Below are 12,606 nucleotides of genomic sequence, written 5' to 3'. Positions count from 1 at the left end.
CATCCAGAAACCATTGGACGACATCTTAGCCCAACTGCACGAATTAAAGAATGGTGAGTAAGTCCTCAATTTATTTCCAGACAGAAATAATAAATTGGCAGTGAGATAGACGGGACAGTGTTAGATCATAAATAAAATGAATGAGGTGAATTATATGATAGAATTAGATGGAGCGAGAAAAAAGGAAAAAATTTGCCATTGAATTTACTAAAGAAATTTAACCATGAAAATGAAAAAGACAACCACAAGGGTCTGTAAACGCACTTTCTCATAATTTGGACCTCAGAACATTACGAGGAAAGTACCCCGGTGGACATAGTTGACCCGGCAAAAATACATATAAATGCCATTGAAGGGGTTTCAGCAGAAACATATCTGAGCCAGGCTCTGAAATCCCAATTAAACAAGTTATTCACGAAATTTGCAGACGCATTAACAGACCGAATCGGAAAAACAGAAAATGTAGTACATAAGATACTATTAAAGGACAAGAAACCAATAAAACAATACTTCCCCAATAGGATAATAGTTCCCCAAGGGATTCCTCCCCCTCATAAAGGATCGACATATCTTTTGAATTGATAATACTAATCTCAGATTCATTTCCAAATTTTTCCAGTCCGACTCGACCTTCAATATCTCCCAACCTTCCCCCAACCCGTTGTAGTTCATTCATCTCTCTTTTGTAATTATCTTCTTTTATTCCCCATTGGTCTTTGACCTCTTTTTCCCCCTTATTGTCTATGTTTTCAAGGCACAGCCCATCCGACATTTTATTTTTCCCCCTTATTGTTTATATATCTCCTGCGGGAAGATCCCCTGCGGGAAGTCGCAAAAGATAGCCATTTTCCCCAATGCACAACTGGCGGACAAGTTTTGATCCCTTTACCGAGATTTTGCCTTTCTGATCTGAAGTCCATGGGAGGTACTCTCTCCCAGTCACTTCATACTTCACCCAAACCGTTGTCCAGCAATCCTATTCAGAGCTGTTATTCTTCATGGAAACCAACAATTATTTTCGGCAAATTGTATTCAGTGGGAGATGTATCCAAATTCCTTTTTCAATTAGCATCAACGTATATTCTTCAGTTAATTATCCCAGGGGAGGGAAACCAAAAAAAGCGATTCATGGTTCGCTCAGATTTTTACTTCATTTTCCTGAACCCTTATCGTTTTCACAGGCCTGTGTATTTTCGGCCTTAGACTATTTGAAATTATGCCAAGGGACAATTTACTTTTTTTTATCGAGATTTGGGGTTGTTCCCACAGATGGAAATTAAGAGGCTAGTGCAGCCAATTTTTCACGATGGCTGGCATCATCACATGTGCCAGAAACCGATTCTCTGCTCCTCTCAAATGTAAATTCGTGAGAGCAAGAAAATTTTTTTTTTGATTGTGCTGTGCACAATCAATTTCTACAAGTCCCGAGGACGACATCCTACAATTATTTCCAACAGAGGAGGAAGAGAGGCTGCTGAAAGATGATAAAAACTTCATAGTACCCCATACTACTCGGCAAGGCAGAAACCCTCGCACGGCAGGAGCTCTCAGGAAGAAATGAACCTGGAAGACCAGAGGAAGATAAAAAGGAAATTTAGTGTTTATTTTAATATTGTGTTTGAATTTCCAGCCAATCCAACGGGGATGTGGGCCATTTATCTTAGGGGGGAGGTGTTGGAACCCTTGGTCCCAGTTTTGTCAGATAAATGTCCCTCCCCGATTCATTTCTTTGGGCCCCTTCATTATTTTCCTTCTTTAAGTAATAAATGTTAATTTTCCTATTATTTTTTGACGCCATTTTGGGTCCTCTTAACTGCGTACGTGTTTAATTGACCACGAGGGGAAAAGTGCGCAGTTAGGGAGATTGGCCAGTATATTAGGAGTCCTGGGATTGGCTGGAAAGATTCATTTACCACCCCTAGTAACCCCCACCGCTTGCTGCGGATAGCGGGCTGGGAGAATTTGTCCTTTTTGTGTTCAGTTCATTTTTATAAAGCGTGAGTGTTAATACAGTATGAATTTTTCTATGTACCTATTTTACTTTTCAGCTTAGGCCGAGACTAAAGGGTTAAATAGAAAATCTTATCGGTAAACTTTGGCTTTAAATGTGGACATAGAACACCCTATCACGTTAGTATAAAGGAACCGTTGGAGTAATCGCAGAAATCCCACTAATTTGGGGCCAAAGAGGGATCTTCCCCCACAAGTAAGTGGTATAGCAACTCTTTGCGCCATTTTTGCCTTTAAAAGTGGTGACCCCGCACAATAATCCTCCAATAGTTAAATAATTTCGAAGTCCAAAAAAAAATTTAGTTAAAAAAAAGTGCTACTACAAACAGTATTTTTCTAATAGTAAAAGTCATGACTGACATTTCTATATCATTCTCATTTTGAATTTGGAACATATTAAATGGGAATTTTTTTATGTTTTAAGTATCTTACAAGTCATTCTAAGACATGTAAAAAAAAGTTGAAAAAATATATCATGTTAAAAAAAATGGGGGGGAGGGGGTCGGAGGGAGGGGGTTGGAGGGGAGGGGGTTAGCAGGGGGTTGGGGAGGGGGTGAGTTAGGGGCAGGAGTTGGGGGGAGGGGCAAAAAGTTTTTTTTTGGGGGGGTGGCAAAAAGTTGGGGGGAGGGGGGTCCCTGGGGTTGGGGCAGGGGAACTAACAACACTGTTCAAATGGTAGTTGTGTATTATACTGAACACAGTTGAGAATCACCAAAATTAAAAAAAATATATGTATCTCTGAATAGGAGTTAGCATTCCCTCAGATGGTTTACCATTTTCATTTCTGTCAACGCCTATAATCATACCATAATGAAGAATCATGTTTAACATTAGACATGTGAACGGCCATGACTCTATCAGAAAACATGTTATTTAACTCCAAAACCATGGTTTCGTGAACAGCACAAATTTTCATGGTAGGTTGAATCCGGTCATTGTACTGTCTGCTTGTATAGCGGGAGTACTGTCCGCTACTTATCATTATAGCTAATGGGAGGACACTCTGCTACTTATCATTATAGCTATATGGGGGGACACTCTGCTACTTATCATTATAGCTGCACTACTGACAGTAAGTACCCCCCCCCCCATGCCATAAAAACTTGAAACTTTTTGCAATCAAAAACGAACAAAAATTAATTAAAAAAACTCTGAAAAATAAGTTTCTCAAATAAAAGTAAAGGTCATTTTGAACTTAAACTCAGCAGATACAAATACTTGTTAAAATTAAAACTCAAAACGACCAGAAATTACTATTAAAGAATAAATTAAACCCAAAATGAAAAGAAATTAAATAAACAATCATAGCAAAAACATACAAAAAGTAATGATGTAAATAAATAAATAGAGTTTAAAGCGACTAATGCTTAGATTGAATTTGAGAATTAAGCTAAAAACGAAAAAAAATATTTGCCTATTGAAGTATAAATGAAACTTAAAACGAACAGAAATTAAATAAACAATCAATGCGAACAAACATACAATATATATTAATGTAAATGAATAAATAAATCTTAAAACGAGTGAAACTTAAAAAGAATACACAAATCTAGTTTGAATCGAATAAAAATAACCACAAACAAGAGTTTGGGTATCGCCTTACTGCAGAAGCCTAAAACCTACTGCGTCATTGGCGCTTTACTGAAAACAATTCTTTGAAATGTTTTCACTTTTGTAACTTTAAGAAATGAAAAATTAATTAAGATTTTAAGGAATAAATATCATCATATTTATATTAAACTGACAATGCACATTTTTTTCAGTAAAGTCATTTGAATTTTTTTTCAGTAAAGTACAAATTATATTCTGGCTTTTAGAAAGCATAGGGGGTTTTGAACCCTACTCATATTAATTTATGCTCGTTTTGAGTTTGACTCTAATATTTATTTTAATTTTTGTTCGTTTTGGGTTTCATTTATTTATTGATACTGATTTGGGGTAGTGTATGCTTGGTAGATTATATGATAGTCCGGACACCAGTTGTTGAAAATGTGAATCATATCACGACGGAATGGGGCTGCTACGAGAATTAGCCCACCCTCCACCCCCTAAATTGACCATACGGATTCAAAAATACCAATGGCACTTGCTTGCGAGTGGAGGAACACTCCGAAAATTGACATTTTATAATATTTTGGTGTTTCATGCAAGAAAATGCATGTTCCACAAAGTTTGAGGTGCAGTTTTCCGCTCAAATAGAAATGCCTAGAAGCCATAGAATGTTTTCATAACAAACTAACACGATTAGTTAGAAAAAATGGCAGATTTAAAAAGAAATGGTAAAACTATATGAGTCTTGAACAGTCTTGGAAAGTATAAACAAAATCAAATTGAATATTAGATATATAATGATATTAATTGTTGAAAGATCCATCAGTTCAAGAATTTTTGTTCACTGTCATTTTTATTTTCATTTTCAATGCTGTAAGAACTGGAAAATAATAAATTTGTAATATACGAGTAATTCGTTTTCAGTGAAGCCCCAATGACGCAGAAGGCTTTAGGTTTTTACAGTTAAAGAAGGGGGCAGTATCCAAATTTTGTTTGTAGTGAAACTATATTTGTCTTGACCAATCTTGAAAAGAACTAATAAATTAAACTGAATATTTGATGCATAATGATATTAATTGCTACAAGCTCATCAGTTCAAAATTTTACTGCAAGTTTAATATTTATTTTCAATATTGAGTACAAAAGAAAGCATTTGTAATATAATTCGTTTTCAGTAAAGCGCCAATGACGCAGCAGGTTTTAGGGTTCTGCAGTGAGGCGATACCCAAACTCTTGTTTGTAATTATTTTTATTCGATCCAAACTGGATTTCCATATTATTTTTCAGTTTCACTCATTTCAAGATTTATTTATTCATTGACATTAATATTATATTGTGTGTTTGTTCGCATCTATAGTTTATTTAATTTCAATTCGTTTTATGTTGCTTTTTTACTTTAATAGCAAAATATTATTTTTCGTTTTAAGCTTGATTCTCATATTCAACTTAAGCATTACTCGCTTTAAGATCTATTTTTTCATTTATACTATTATGTATTGTATGTTTTTGCTATCATTGTTTATTTAATTTCTGTTCATTTCGGGTTTAATAAATTCTTTAGTAATCATATCTGGTTGTTTTGAGTGTTAATTTTAACATGCATTTGTATCTGCTGAGCTTAAGTTTAAAATGGCTTTTACTTTTATTTGAAAAACTTATTGTTCGGACGTTTTTGTTTAATTAATTTTTGTTCATTTTTGATTGCAAAAAGGTTCAAGTTTCTATATCATGGGGGGGGGGGTGCTTACTGACCGATTATTATTGATTTTAAAAAACATATCTAGAGTTTTCAATTTAAATCGAATGAGTCTTTTTTCAAAGTCTATTCGATTACCTCTTTGATAAAAACTTTATATATGAACAATAGACAGCTTGCATAACTTGTGGACAGCGATTGACAATAATGAATGTATTGAAAAAATAGCTCCAATAAGGGGGTTTAGACCATTTCACTTGCTGACACAAAGGACTCACGACTGTTTGGAACTGACCTTAATAGGATTTTGTGTGCCAAAGCAATTTTGCATCTATCACAGAGTATGTATTTTAACCTTATAATTGGATAATTATAATAGATTTTCTATGTGTTCTTCCCATACAAAATCCCTTCCCATAAGTTATAAACCCCCCTTAATAAGTTATGCCTCAGGGCATAACTTAAAACGTCTACCCCCGGGCCCAGGTGGGCTGTGTCGACACCGGAGTTTTTTGTTATTAGAACTTTGAACCATTTTAACAAAATGTCTATCTCAAAATTTTTATCTGATGCATTTACGGCTTGGAGGATGGGGCGGCTAGTTAGCCTCCAATCTCTTTTGACTCTTAAAAAGTGAACAAGAACTTTCAATTTTCAGTCAAATGAGCCCTCTCTACAGTTTATACGAGCATCCCTTCCATAAGAAATAATGGAAAGGATTCGGAGAATCCTTAAATTACAACCCTTGCCCTGAGGGCCGTGGGGGAGTTGTCATCCTAAAAGACCTAATTTCCAGAACTTAAAACTACGTTTAATTAAATGGCTGTCTCAAAATTTTGATTGGACGTGTTTGGGGAAAAGGTGGGCGTGAGAGGGGGGTTATTTGCCAACAAATCACTTTCGACTATTAAAAAGTCCACTAGCCTTTTGAATTTCAAATCGAATGAGCCTTTTTTGAAGTTTCTACGGCACCACCTTCTATAAAAACCTTATATTCCCCCAGTGTATAACTTAAAACCCTTGCCTTGAGGGTTTTGGGGGAGTGTCCCCTCCCCAGGGTCCGCCACTGCCTTACACTCTAAGTCTCTTTCCTTGTTAGGGAGGAGAGCATAGGCCTAATAGGTGTGTGTTAATACCAAAACATTTTAACTGTCATTGGACATTCAGGTATAAACAGAATTAGTTCAAAGGAAGGGGTGGGGAAAAAGGGCGTGTGGGGGGTTATTTGCCCTTCGATCCATTTTGACTCTTAGAAGCTGGACTAGAACTTCCAATTTCCAATCCAATGAGCCCTCTCTGAAGTTTATACGAGAATCTCTTCCTGCCCCCGAGCCCTGGGGGGTTGTTGACGCCAGAATTTTGTTACTTAACCTTTCAACTATTTTTAACAAAATGGTATTTTTAACCCTTGCATATAAAGCAGCTCTGGGGGGAAAGTAATAAAAAATATTGAAGCTATATAAGATTTATTCATTTATTTATGTTTGCACCGGTTATCTTTACGTTTGTAAGATAGTTAATTTTAATTTCTGTTCGTTTGGGGTTTTGTTTATTCTTTAACAGTAATTTCTAGTCTTTTTGAGTTCTAACTATATGAAGTTTCTAAGACAACGCCTTGTCGTGGGGGATCGTCCTCCTCAAAAATATATTTTATATCTGGAAATCAACTATGCTGAACGAAATGGCTATCTCAAAATTTTGATTGGGTGTGTTTGGGGGAATGATGAGCGTGGGTGGGTTAGTTGCCCTCCAATCACTTTCGACTATTAAAAAGGGCACAAACCCTTTGAATTTCCAAACAAATGAGCCTTTTTTGAAGTTTATACGACAACGCCATCTATAAAAACCTTATATTCCCCCAGGGCATAACTTAAAACCCTTGCCCTGAGGGTTTTGGGGGAGTGTCCTCCTCAAAAACATATTTGCTATCCGGAAATCAACTACGCTGAACAAAATGGCTATCTCTAAACTTGGCTTGGATGGGTTTCGGGGAATGATGGGCGTGGGAGGGGCGATAGGTGCCCTCTAATCATTTGCGACTATTGAAAAGGACACTAACCATTTCAATTTCAGATAGAACGAACCTTTTTTGAGGTTTATACGACAACACTTTCTATAAAATCCTTATATGCCCCCAGGGTATAACTTAAAACCCTTGCCTTGATGGTTGTGGTGGATTGTCCTCCTCAAAAACATATTTTCTATGTGAAAATCAACTACGCTGAACAAAATGGCTATCTAAAAATTTCGATTGGATGTGTTTGGAGGAATGATGGACGTGGGGGGGGGGGGCTAGTTCCTCACCAATAACTTTCGACTAAAAAGGGCACTATCCCTTTGAATTTCCAACTGAATGAGCCTTTTTGAAGTTTCTACAACAACACCTTCTATAAAAACCTTATATGCCCCCAGGGCATATCTTAGACCCTTGCCCTGAAGGTTCTGGAAAGTGTCCTCCTCAAAAACATATTTTCTATCTGGAAATCAACTACGCTGAACAAAATGGCTATCTTAAAATTTTGATTGGATGTGTTTGGGGAATTGATGGGCGTGGGGGGGCTTGTTGCACTCCAATCACTTTCGACTATTAAAAAGGGCACTAGCCCTTTAATTTCCAATCGAATGAGCCTGTTTTGAAGTTTCTACGACAACGCCTTCTATAAGAACATTATATGCCCCCAGGGCATAACTTAAAACCCTTGCCCTGAGGATTGTGGGGGAGTGTCCTCCTCAAAAATATATTGTCTATCTGGAAATTAACTACGCTGAACAAAATGGCTATCTCAAAATTTTGATCGGATGTGTTTGGGGGAATAATGGGCGTCGGGGGGGGGGGCTATTTGCCCTCCAATCACTTTCGACTATTAAAAAGGGCACTATCTTTTTCAATTTCCAATCGAACGAGCCTTTTTTGAAGTTTCTACGACAACACCTTCTATAAAAACCTTATATACCCCTGGGTATAACTTAAAACCCTTGCCCTGAGGGTTGTGGGGGAGTGTCCTCCTCAAAAATATATTTTCTATATGGAAATCAACTACGCTGAACAAAATGGCTACCTCAAAATTTTGATTGGATGTGCTTGGGGAAATGATGGGCGTGGGGGGGGGGGGCTATTTACACTCCAAACCCTTTCGACTATTAAAAAGGGCAATAGCCCTTTAATTTCCAATCGATTGAGCCTGTTTTGAAGTTTCTACGACAACGCCTTCTATAAAAAGCTTATATGCCCCCAGGGCATAACTTAAAACCCTTTCCCAGAGGGGTGTGGGGGAGTGTCCTCCTCAAAAATATATTTTCTATGTGGAAGTCAACTGCGCTGAACAAAATGGCTATCTCAAAATTTTGATTGGATGTGTTTGGGGGAATGATGGGCGTGGGGGGGGGCTTGGTGCCCTCCAATCACTTTCGACTATGAAAAAGGGCAGGAGAACTCTCGATTTTCAATCGAATGAGCCTTCTTTGAAGTTTCTACGACGATCCCTTCTATATGAAGTGCCTCTTGGAAAAAAAAATAATAAATAATAAAACATTGGAGCCGTATGGCCTTTACTAGAGGCAACGCAACACCGTTGCCTCTGAAAAGTTCAAAGTTCAGATAAGAAAAACTCCTGTGTCGACACAACCCCTCCAGGGCTGCGGCAGGCGTTGTAAGTATTGCTCTGGGGGTATATGTGATTCTCATGGAAGGTGTGCTCGTATAAACTTCAGGGAGGGTTCATTTGAATGGAAATTAAAAGTTGTAGTTCGTTTTCTCAGAGAGAAAAAAAGATCGGAGGGCAACTAGCCCCTCCTGCCTTCCACGCCTTTGGGTGTATCAGATTTCGCAAAGTCTTTTTTTTATTCTTGTTACTTTCGTATGATTTGCTTGTATTGTATTTTGCAGTGTTTAATTATTGTCTTTAATGTTTTATTATTTTGTTTTCTTTTACTGCTCCGTCTTCTTGCTTTTGTAATACGGGTTTTCAAATAAACATATAAATATTACCAACCGGATCAACAAAGTGAGCTAGGGGTCATTAATAAGAAAGAAGCAAAGTAGGCAGTGACGGCAAAGTCACGTAAATGAAAAAAAAAAAAAAATTTTATCTGTAATGTATGCCTTCTTGATTGCAGACTGTCTCCTAAAATCTAGAAAACCTAAAACTGCCAACATTTTGTTGTCAGTCTATAAATGTCATAACTTTGCCAACTAAGTTTCTATACTAGTGAAAAGATGACTTTGATAAATAAAATGATGGAATGAATAAAAAACATGATAATACTGACAGTGTTTCCACCACTATCTGGATGATATTCATTTAATTACAGCAGTTTAGTGAGCCAAAATACCGAATGACTCCTTGAAGACTTTAAAACTTGGTAGCCCACTATTTGTCGGTAGCAATATATTCAATAGTATCTGGTTGAGAAAAGGGCTGGTCTAATATCTAAGATCAGTTTGGTTATTGGTTTAGCTCAGTAAAAAAAAATGTCAAGTTTGTTGACCAACTAATTATAAATAAGTGCTCCGCAATAATATTAATAACGCTATATTTTCTTTTACCTTGCATACAATGTGTGTTACATTCAAGCTCTTTCAACTCTTAAGCTAAATCCCAATCATTCCTAAATATTATCTAGATAGAGGTAGATACCATGTCTGTATTTTTATCTATTTTCACCAGTTACCTCATTTGAAGACAGTGCTCTTGTATTAATACTTTTGAATAGTACTTTTGGATTTTATCTCTACATTTTATCTTGCACATCTTTGAGCTCTTCATTGATTAATTTCATTACTCCAGCATTTACTCATTATTGTGGTGTCGACTATTTGTATATGCTTGTTGTGTAACTTCAGTCCTAAGTTATTTTTCTTTTATTTGTTTAGTTGTTTTTCTCTGTTTGGTCATTCTACAATTTAGATTTGTAAAGAGTGAGTAAAAATCCAATAATGATAATATTATGGCCTGCTTTTTTTTTTTTGAATGTTGTCAGTTTTTTTTTGTTTTTTTTTTCCAAGTTTACTCCTCCTTTCACGTTATTTTTTTTTTTTTTTTTTTTGGTCTCGTTTCTCTTAAATTATTATTTTTTAAACTTTAATTTTGTAATTTTTTATTTATATATTGTCTTGTGTCGCATTTTTTGTGTTTTTCCCCGTGATACTCCACGTATTGTACCTCTGTATAGTGTGGTATAAAAATAAATAATAATAATAATAATAATCAAGCCCTTTAATTATATTCAGCTTTGCTTCTCGATAGTCCTGGTTTGTTGAATATATTCACTTTTTCTTTTCTTTACTCTTTGACGGTACTCCTTAATTTTACCTCTATGGTAAAATTAAGTGATTGTAGCTTGTATAGCTTTTGTCATTTGTAGCTTTTGTGTATTAAAGTTTGGATCACAAGACACTATTATAACCATCCACATATGTACTTAAGTCCTATTCCGTTCAGTAGCCTTTTCATCTCCTTTACATCTGTTTTTCACAGTTTCTAGGGTGCTATCTCTTTTTTGCTGTTGTAGTTATGTTTTCTTACAATAAGTACTTCAGCTACTCTGCTTTAAGACTTTTTGTTGTTGTTTCTTCCGTTTAGCTCACAATTTCGCTGCTATGATATTATATTGCAAGACCTTTAGTTGTAATCACTCTCCCACTTCAATCCAGATAATTATATGGAGGGTAAGAATATATTGTTTTACGTTACACTTAATAATTCTCGCATAAGAGGGGAGCTGTCACTCCGCAGCACCTATCTCAAATATTTAAATATATTCCTCTAAATGATGGGAGGCTGGTTGATCAATTTTTTATTCTCCCACTCCTTCATATTTATCTGAAAACCATATTTTAAAATGAAAGATCGATTTTATATAGCCTTTGTTTTTTAAGATGGAAACTAACCCTTAATCAGGAACAGATTTTGACTTATTTTATAGCCCCGTCTTAATACTAATAACTTAATACTCCTCAATACTTAGTACATAACCTAATACCTCGTGGTATACTAATCACAACACTAGAAAATTTAGCCTGTATTTTTCGCATAAATATTATTTATGGGACCAGATAGAAGAAATGTCAAAATTTCCTTAATATAGTAATATATCTGCCATCCAGATATTAACGAGATATAGCATTTTTACCTTTCTAATAGAAATCGTTGAAGAAAAACTTTATCTTAATTTATTCATTTGCAAAAGTTGAAGTTGTTTTCCCAAAACGTATCTTTAAAAACTTTGAATACTCTTGGCCAAAATAGCCGTTAGATCCTGATTTCTACAGTTTATAAAAATTTATTCAAGGATTCATCTATAAATCCTTTTTTGTGAAAATCAAAAAGAACAATATATTTTCAAGGAGATTTTACAAATTGACTACCATTATTCTAAGATGTTTTAAAAGAGTTTTTACAAATTGAGTACAATTATTCAAAATTAATTTTTAAATCCTTTTACGTGAAAATGCTGCATGATTTTTACAAGTGGGAAGAAGGCGTTTATTAAACAAATCACGCTTCCGGGAGTTCCACCCACCCGCGCCACCTCTGTATTGGTATTCATGTTTCGCAAAACAAAATCCTCTAAGAAAAGGAAAATTACTGGGTAAATCCCCCTAAAGAGAAAACAGAAAAACGAAACAAAAGCAGAAATAAGAGACACATAACTACTTCCCGTGAGAAGAAGTTTTTTTCTTGTTGGTCAAGAACGGAGGATTTTAATCTTCCTACGTGGGGTTTCCGGCTACGATATTCCCATGGTACAGTTTTTTTTTCGATCTGGCACCATTGTTTTGGTGTTTCAGGCCATTTTGTTCAATTCCAATACATTTTCTTTCGCAATAATCTTCTACCATTAAGAGTAATCGAAATAATAGCTACCATTTATTTTCAGCTTAAAATAGTGATTGCTCAGTTACTTTATGGAAAGTAAAGAAAGTATTGAAAGAGTGTCCAAGTCTACAGGCTGTGTTAATTCAATTTTCAGTTATTATGGGCTGAAATTTATTTGTTTTGTTAGGTTGCACGGATGCCACAATCAAGACTGAAGCAATCACGCAGCTTGTTTTTGGATACTTATGCCAGAAATCAGAAGATGTGTAAGTAAAAAGTAAGTTGTTCCACTGGAATTAAATGATGAGCCAAACGGCTTAGACCCTTGACAAAATGAACAAACTTTTTCAAGATAAATTCCAAGTTCTAAAAGCAAATAATTGGAGGACTGAAGATCATTGTACGTTGTTAAATTCTACAGTTTCCTCAAAATAATAATAGGAATCGGAAATTGCCATTATGTAAAAGAAGTGAGAGTTATGAAAAACTTTCCTGAGCATCAAAGTGAGTTCTGGGAATAGGCCTTTATCC

The sequence above is a fragment of the Artemia sp. Qi Xiang Cuo genome, chromosome 12, assembly GCF_049724085.1.
Source record: "Artemia sp. Qi Xiang Cuo chromosome 12, ASM4972408v1, whole genome shotgun sequence".
Lineage (NCBI taxonomy): Eukaryota > Metazoa > Arthropoda > Branchiopoda > Anostraca > Artemiidae > Artemia > Artemia sp. Qi Xiang Cuo.
Note: the sequence above shows the minus strand (reverse complement) of the source record.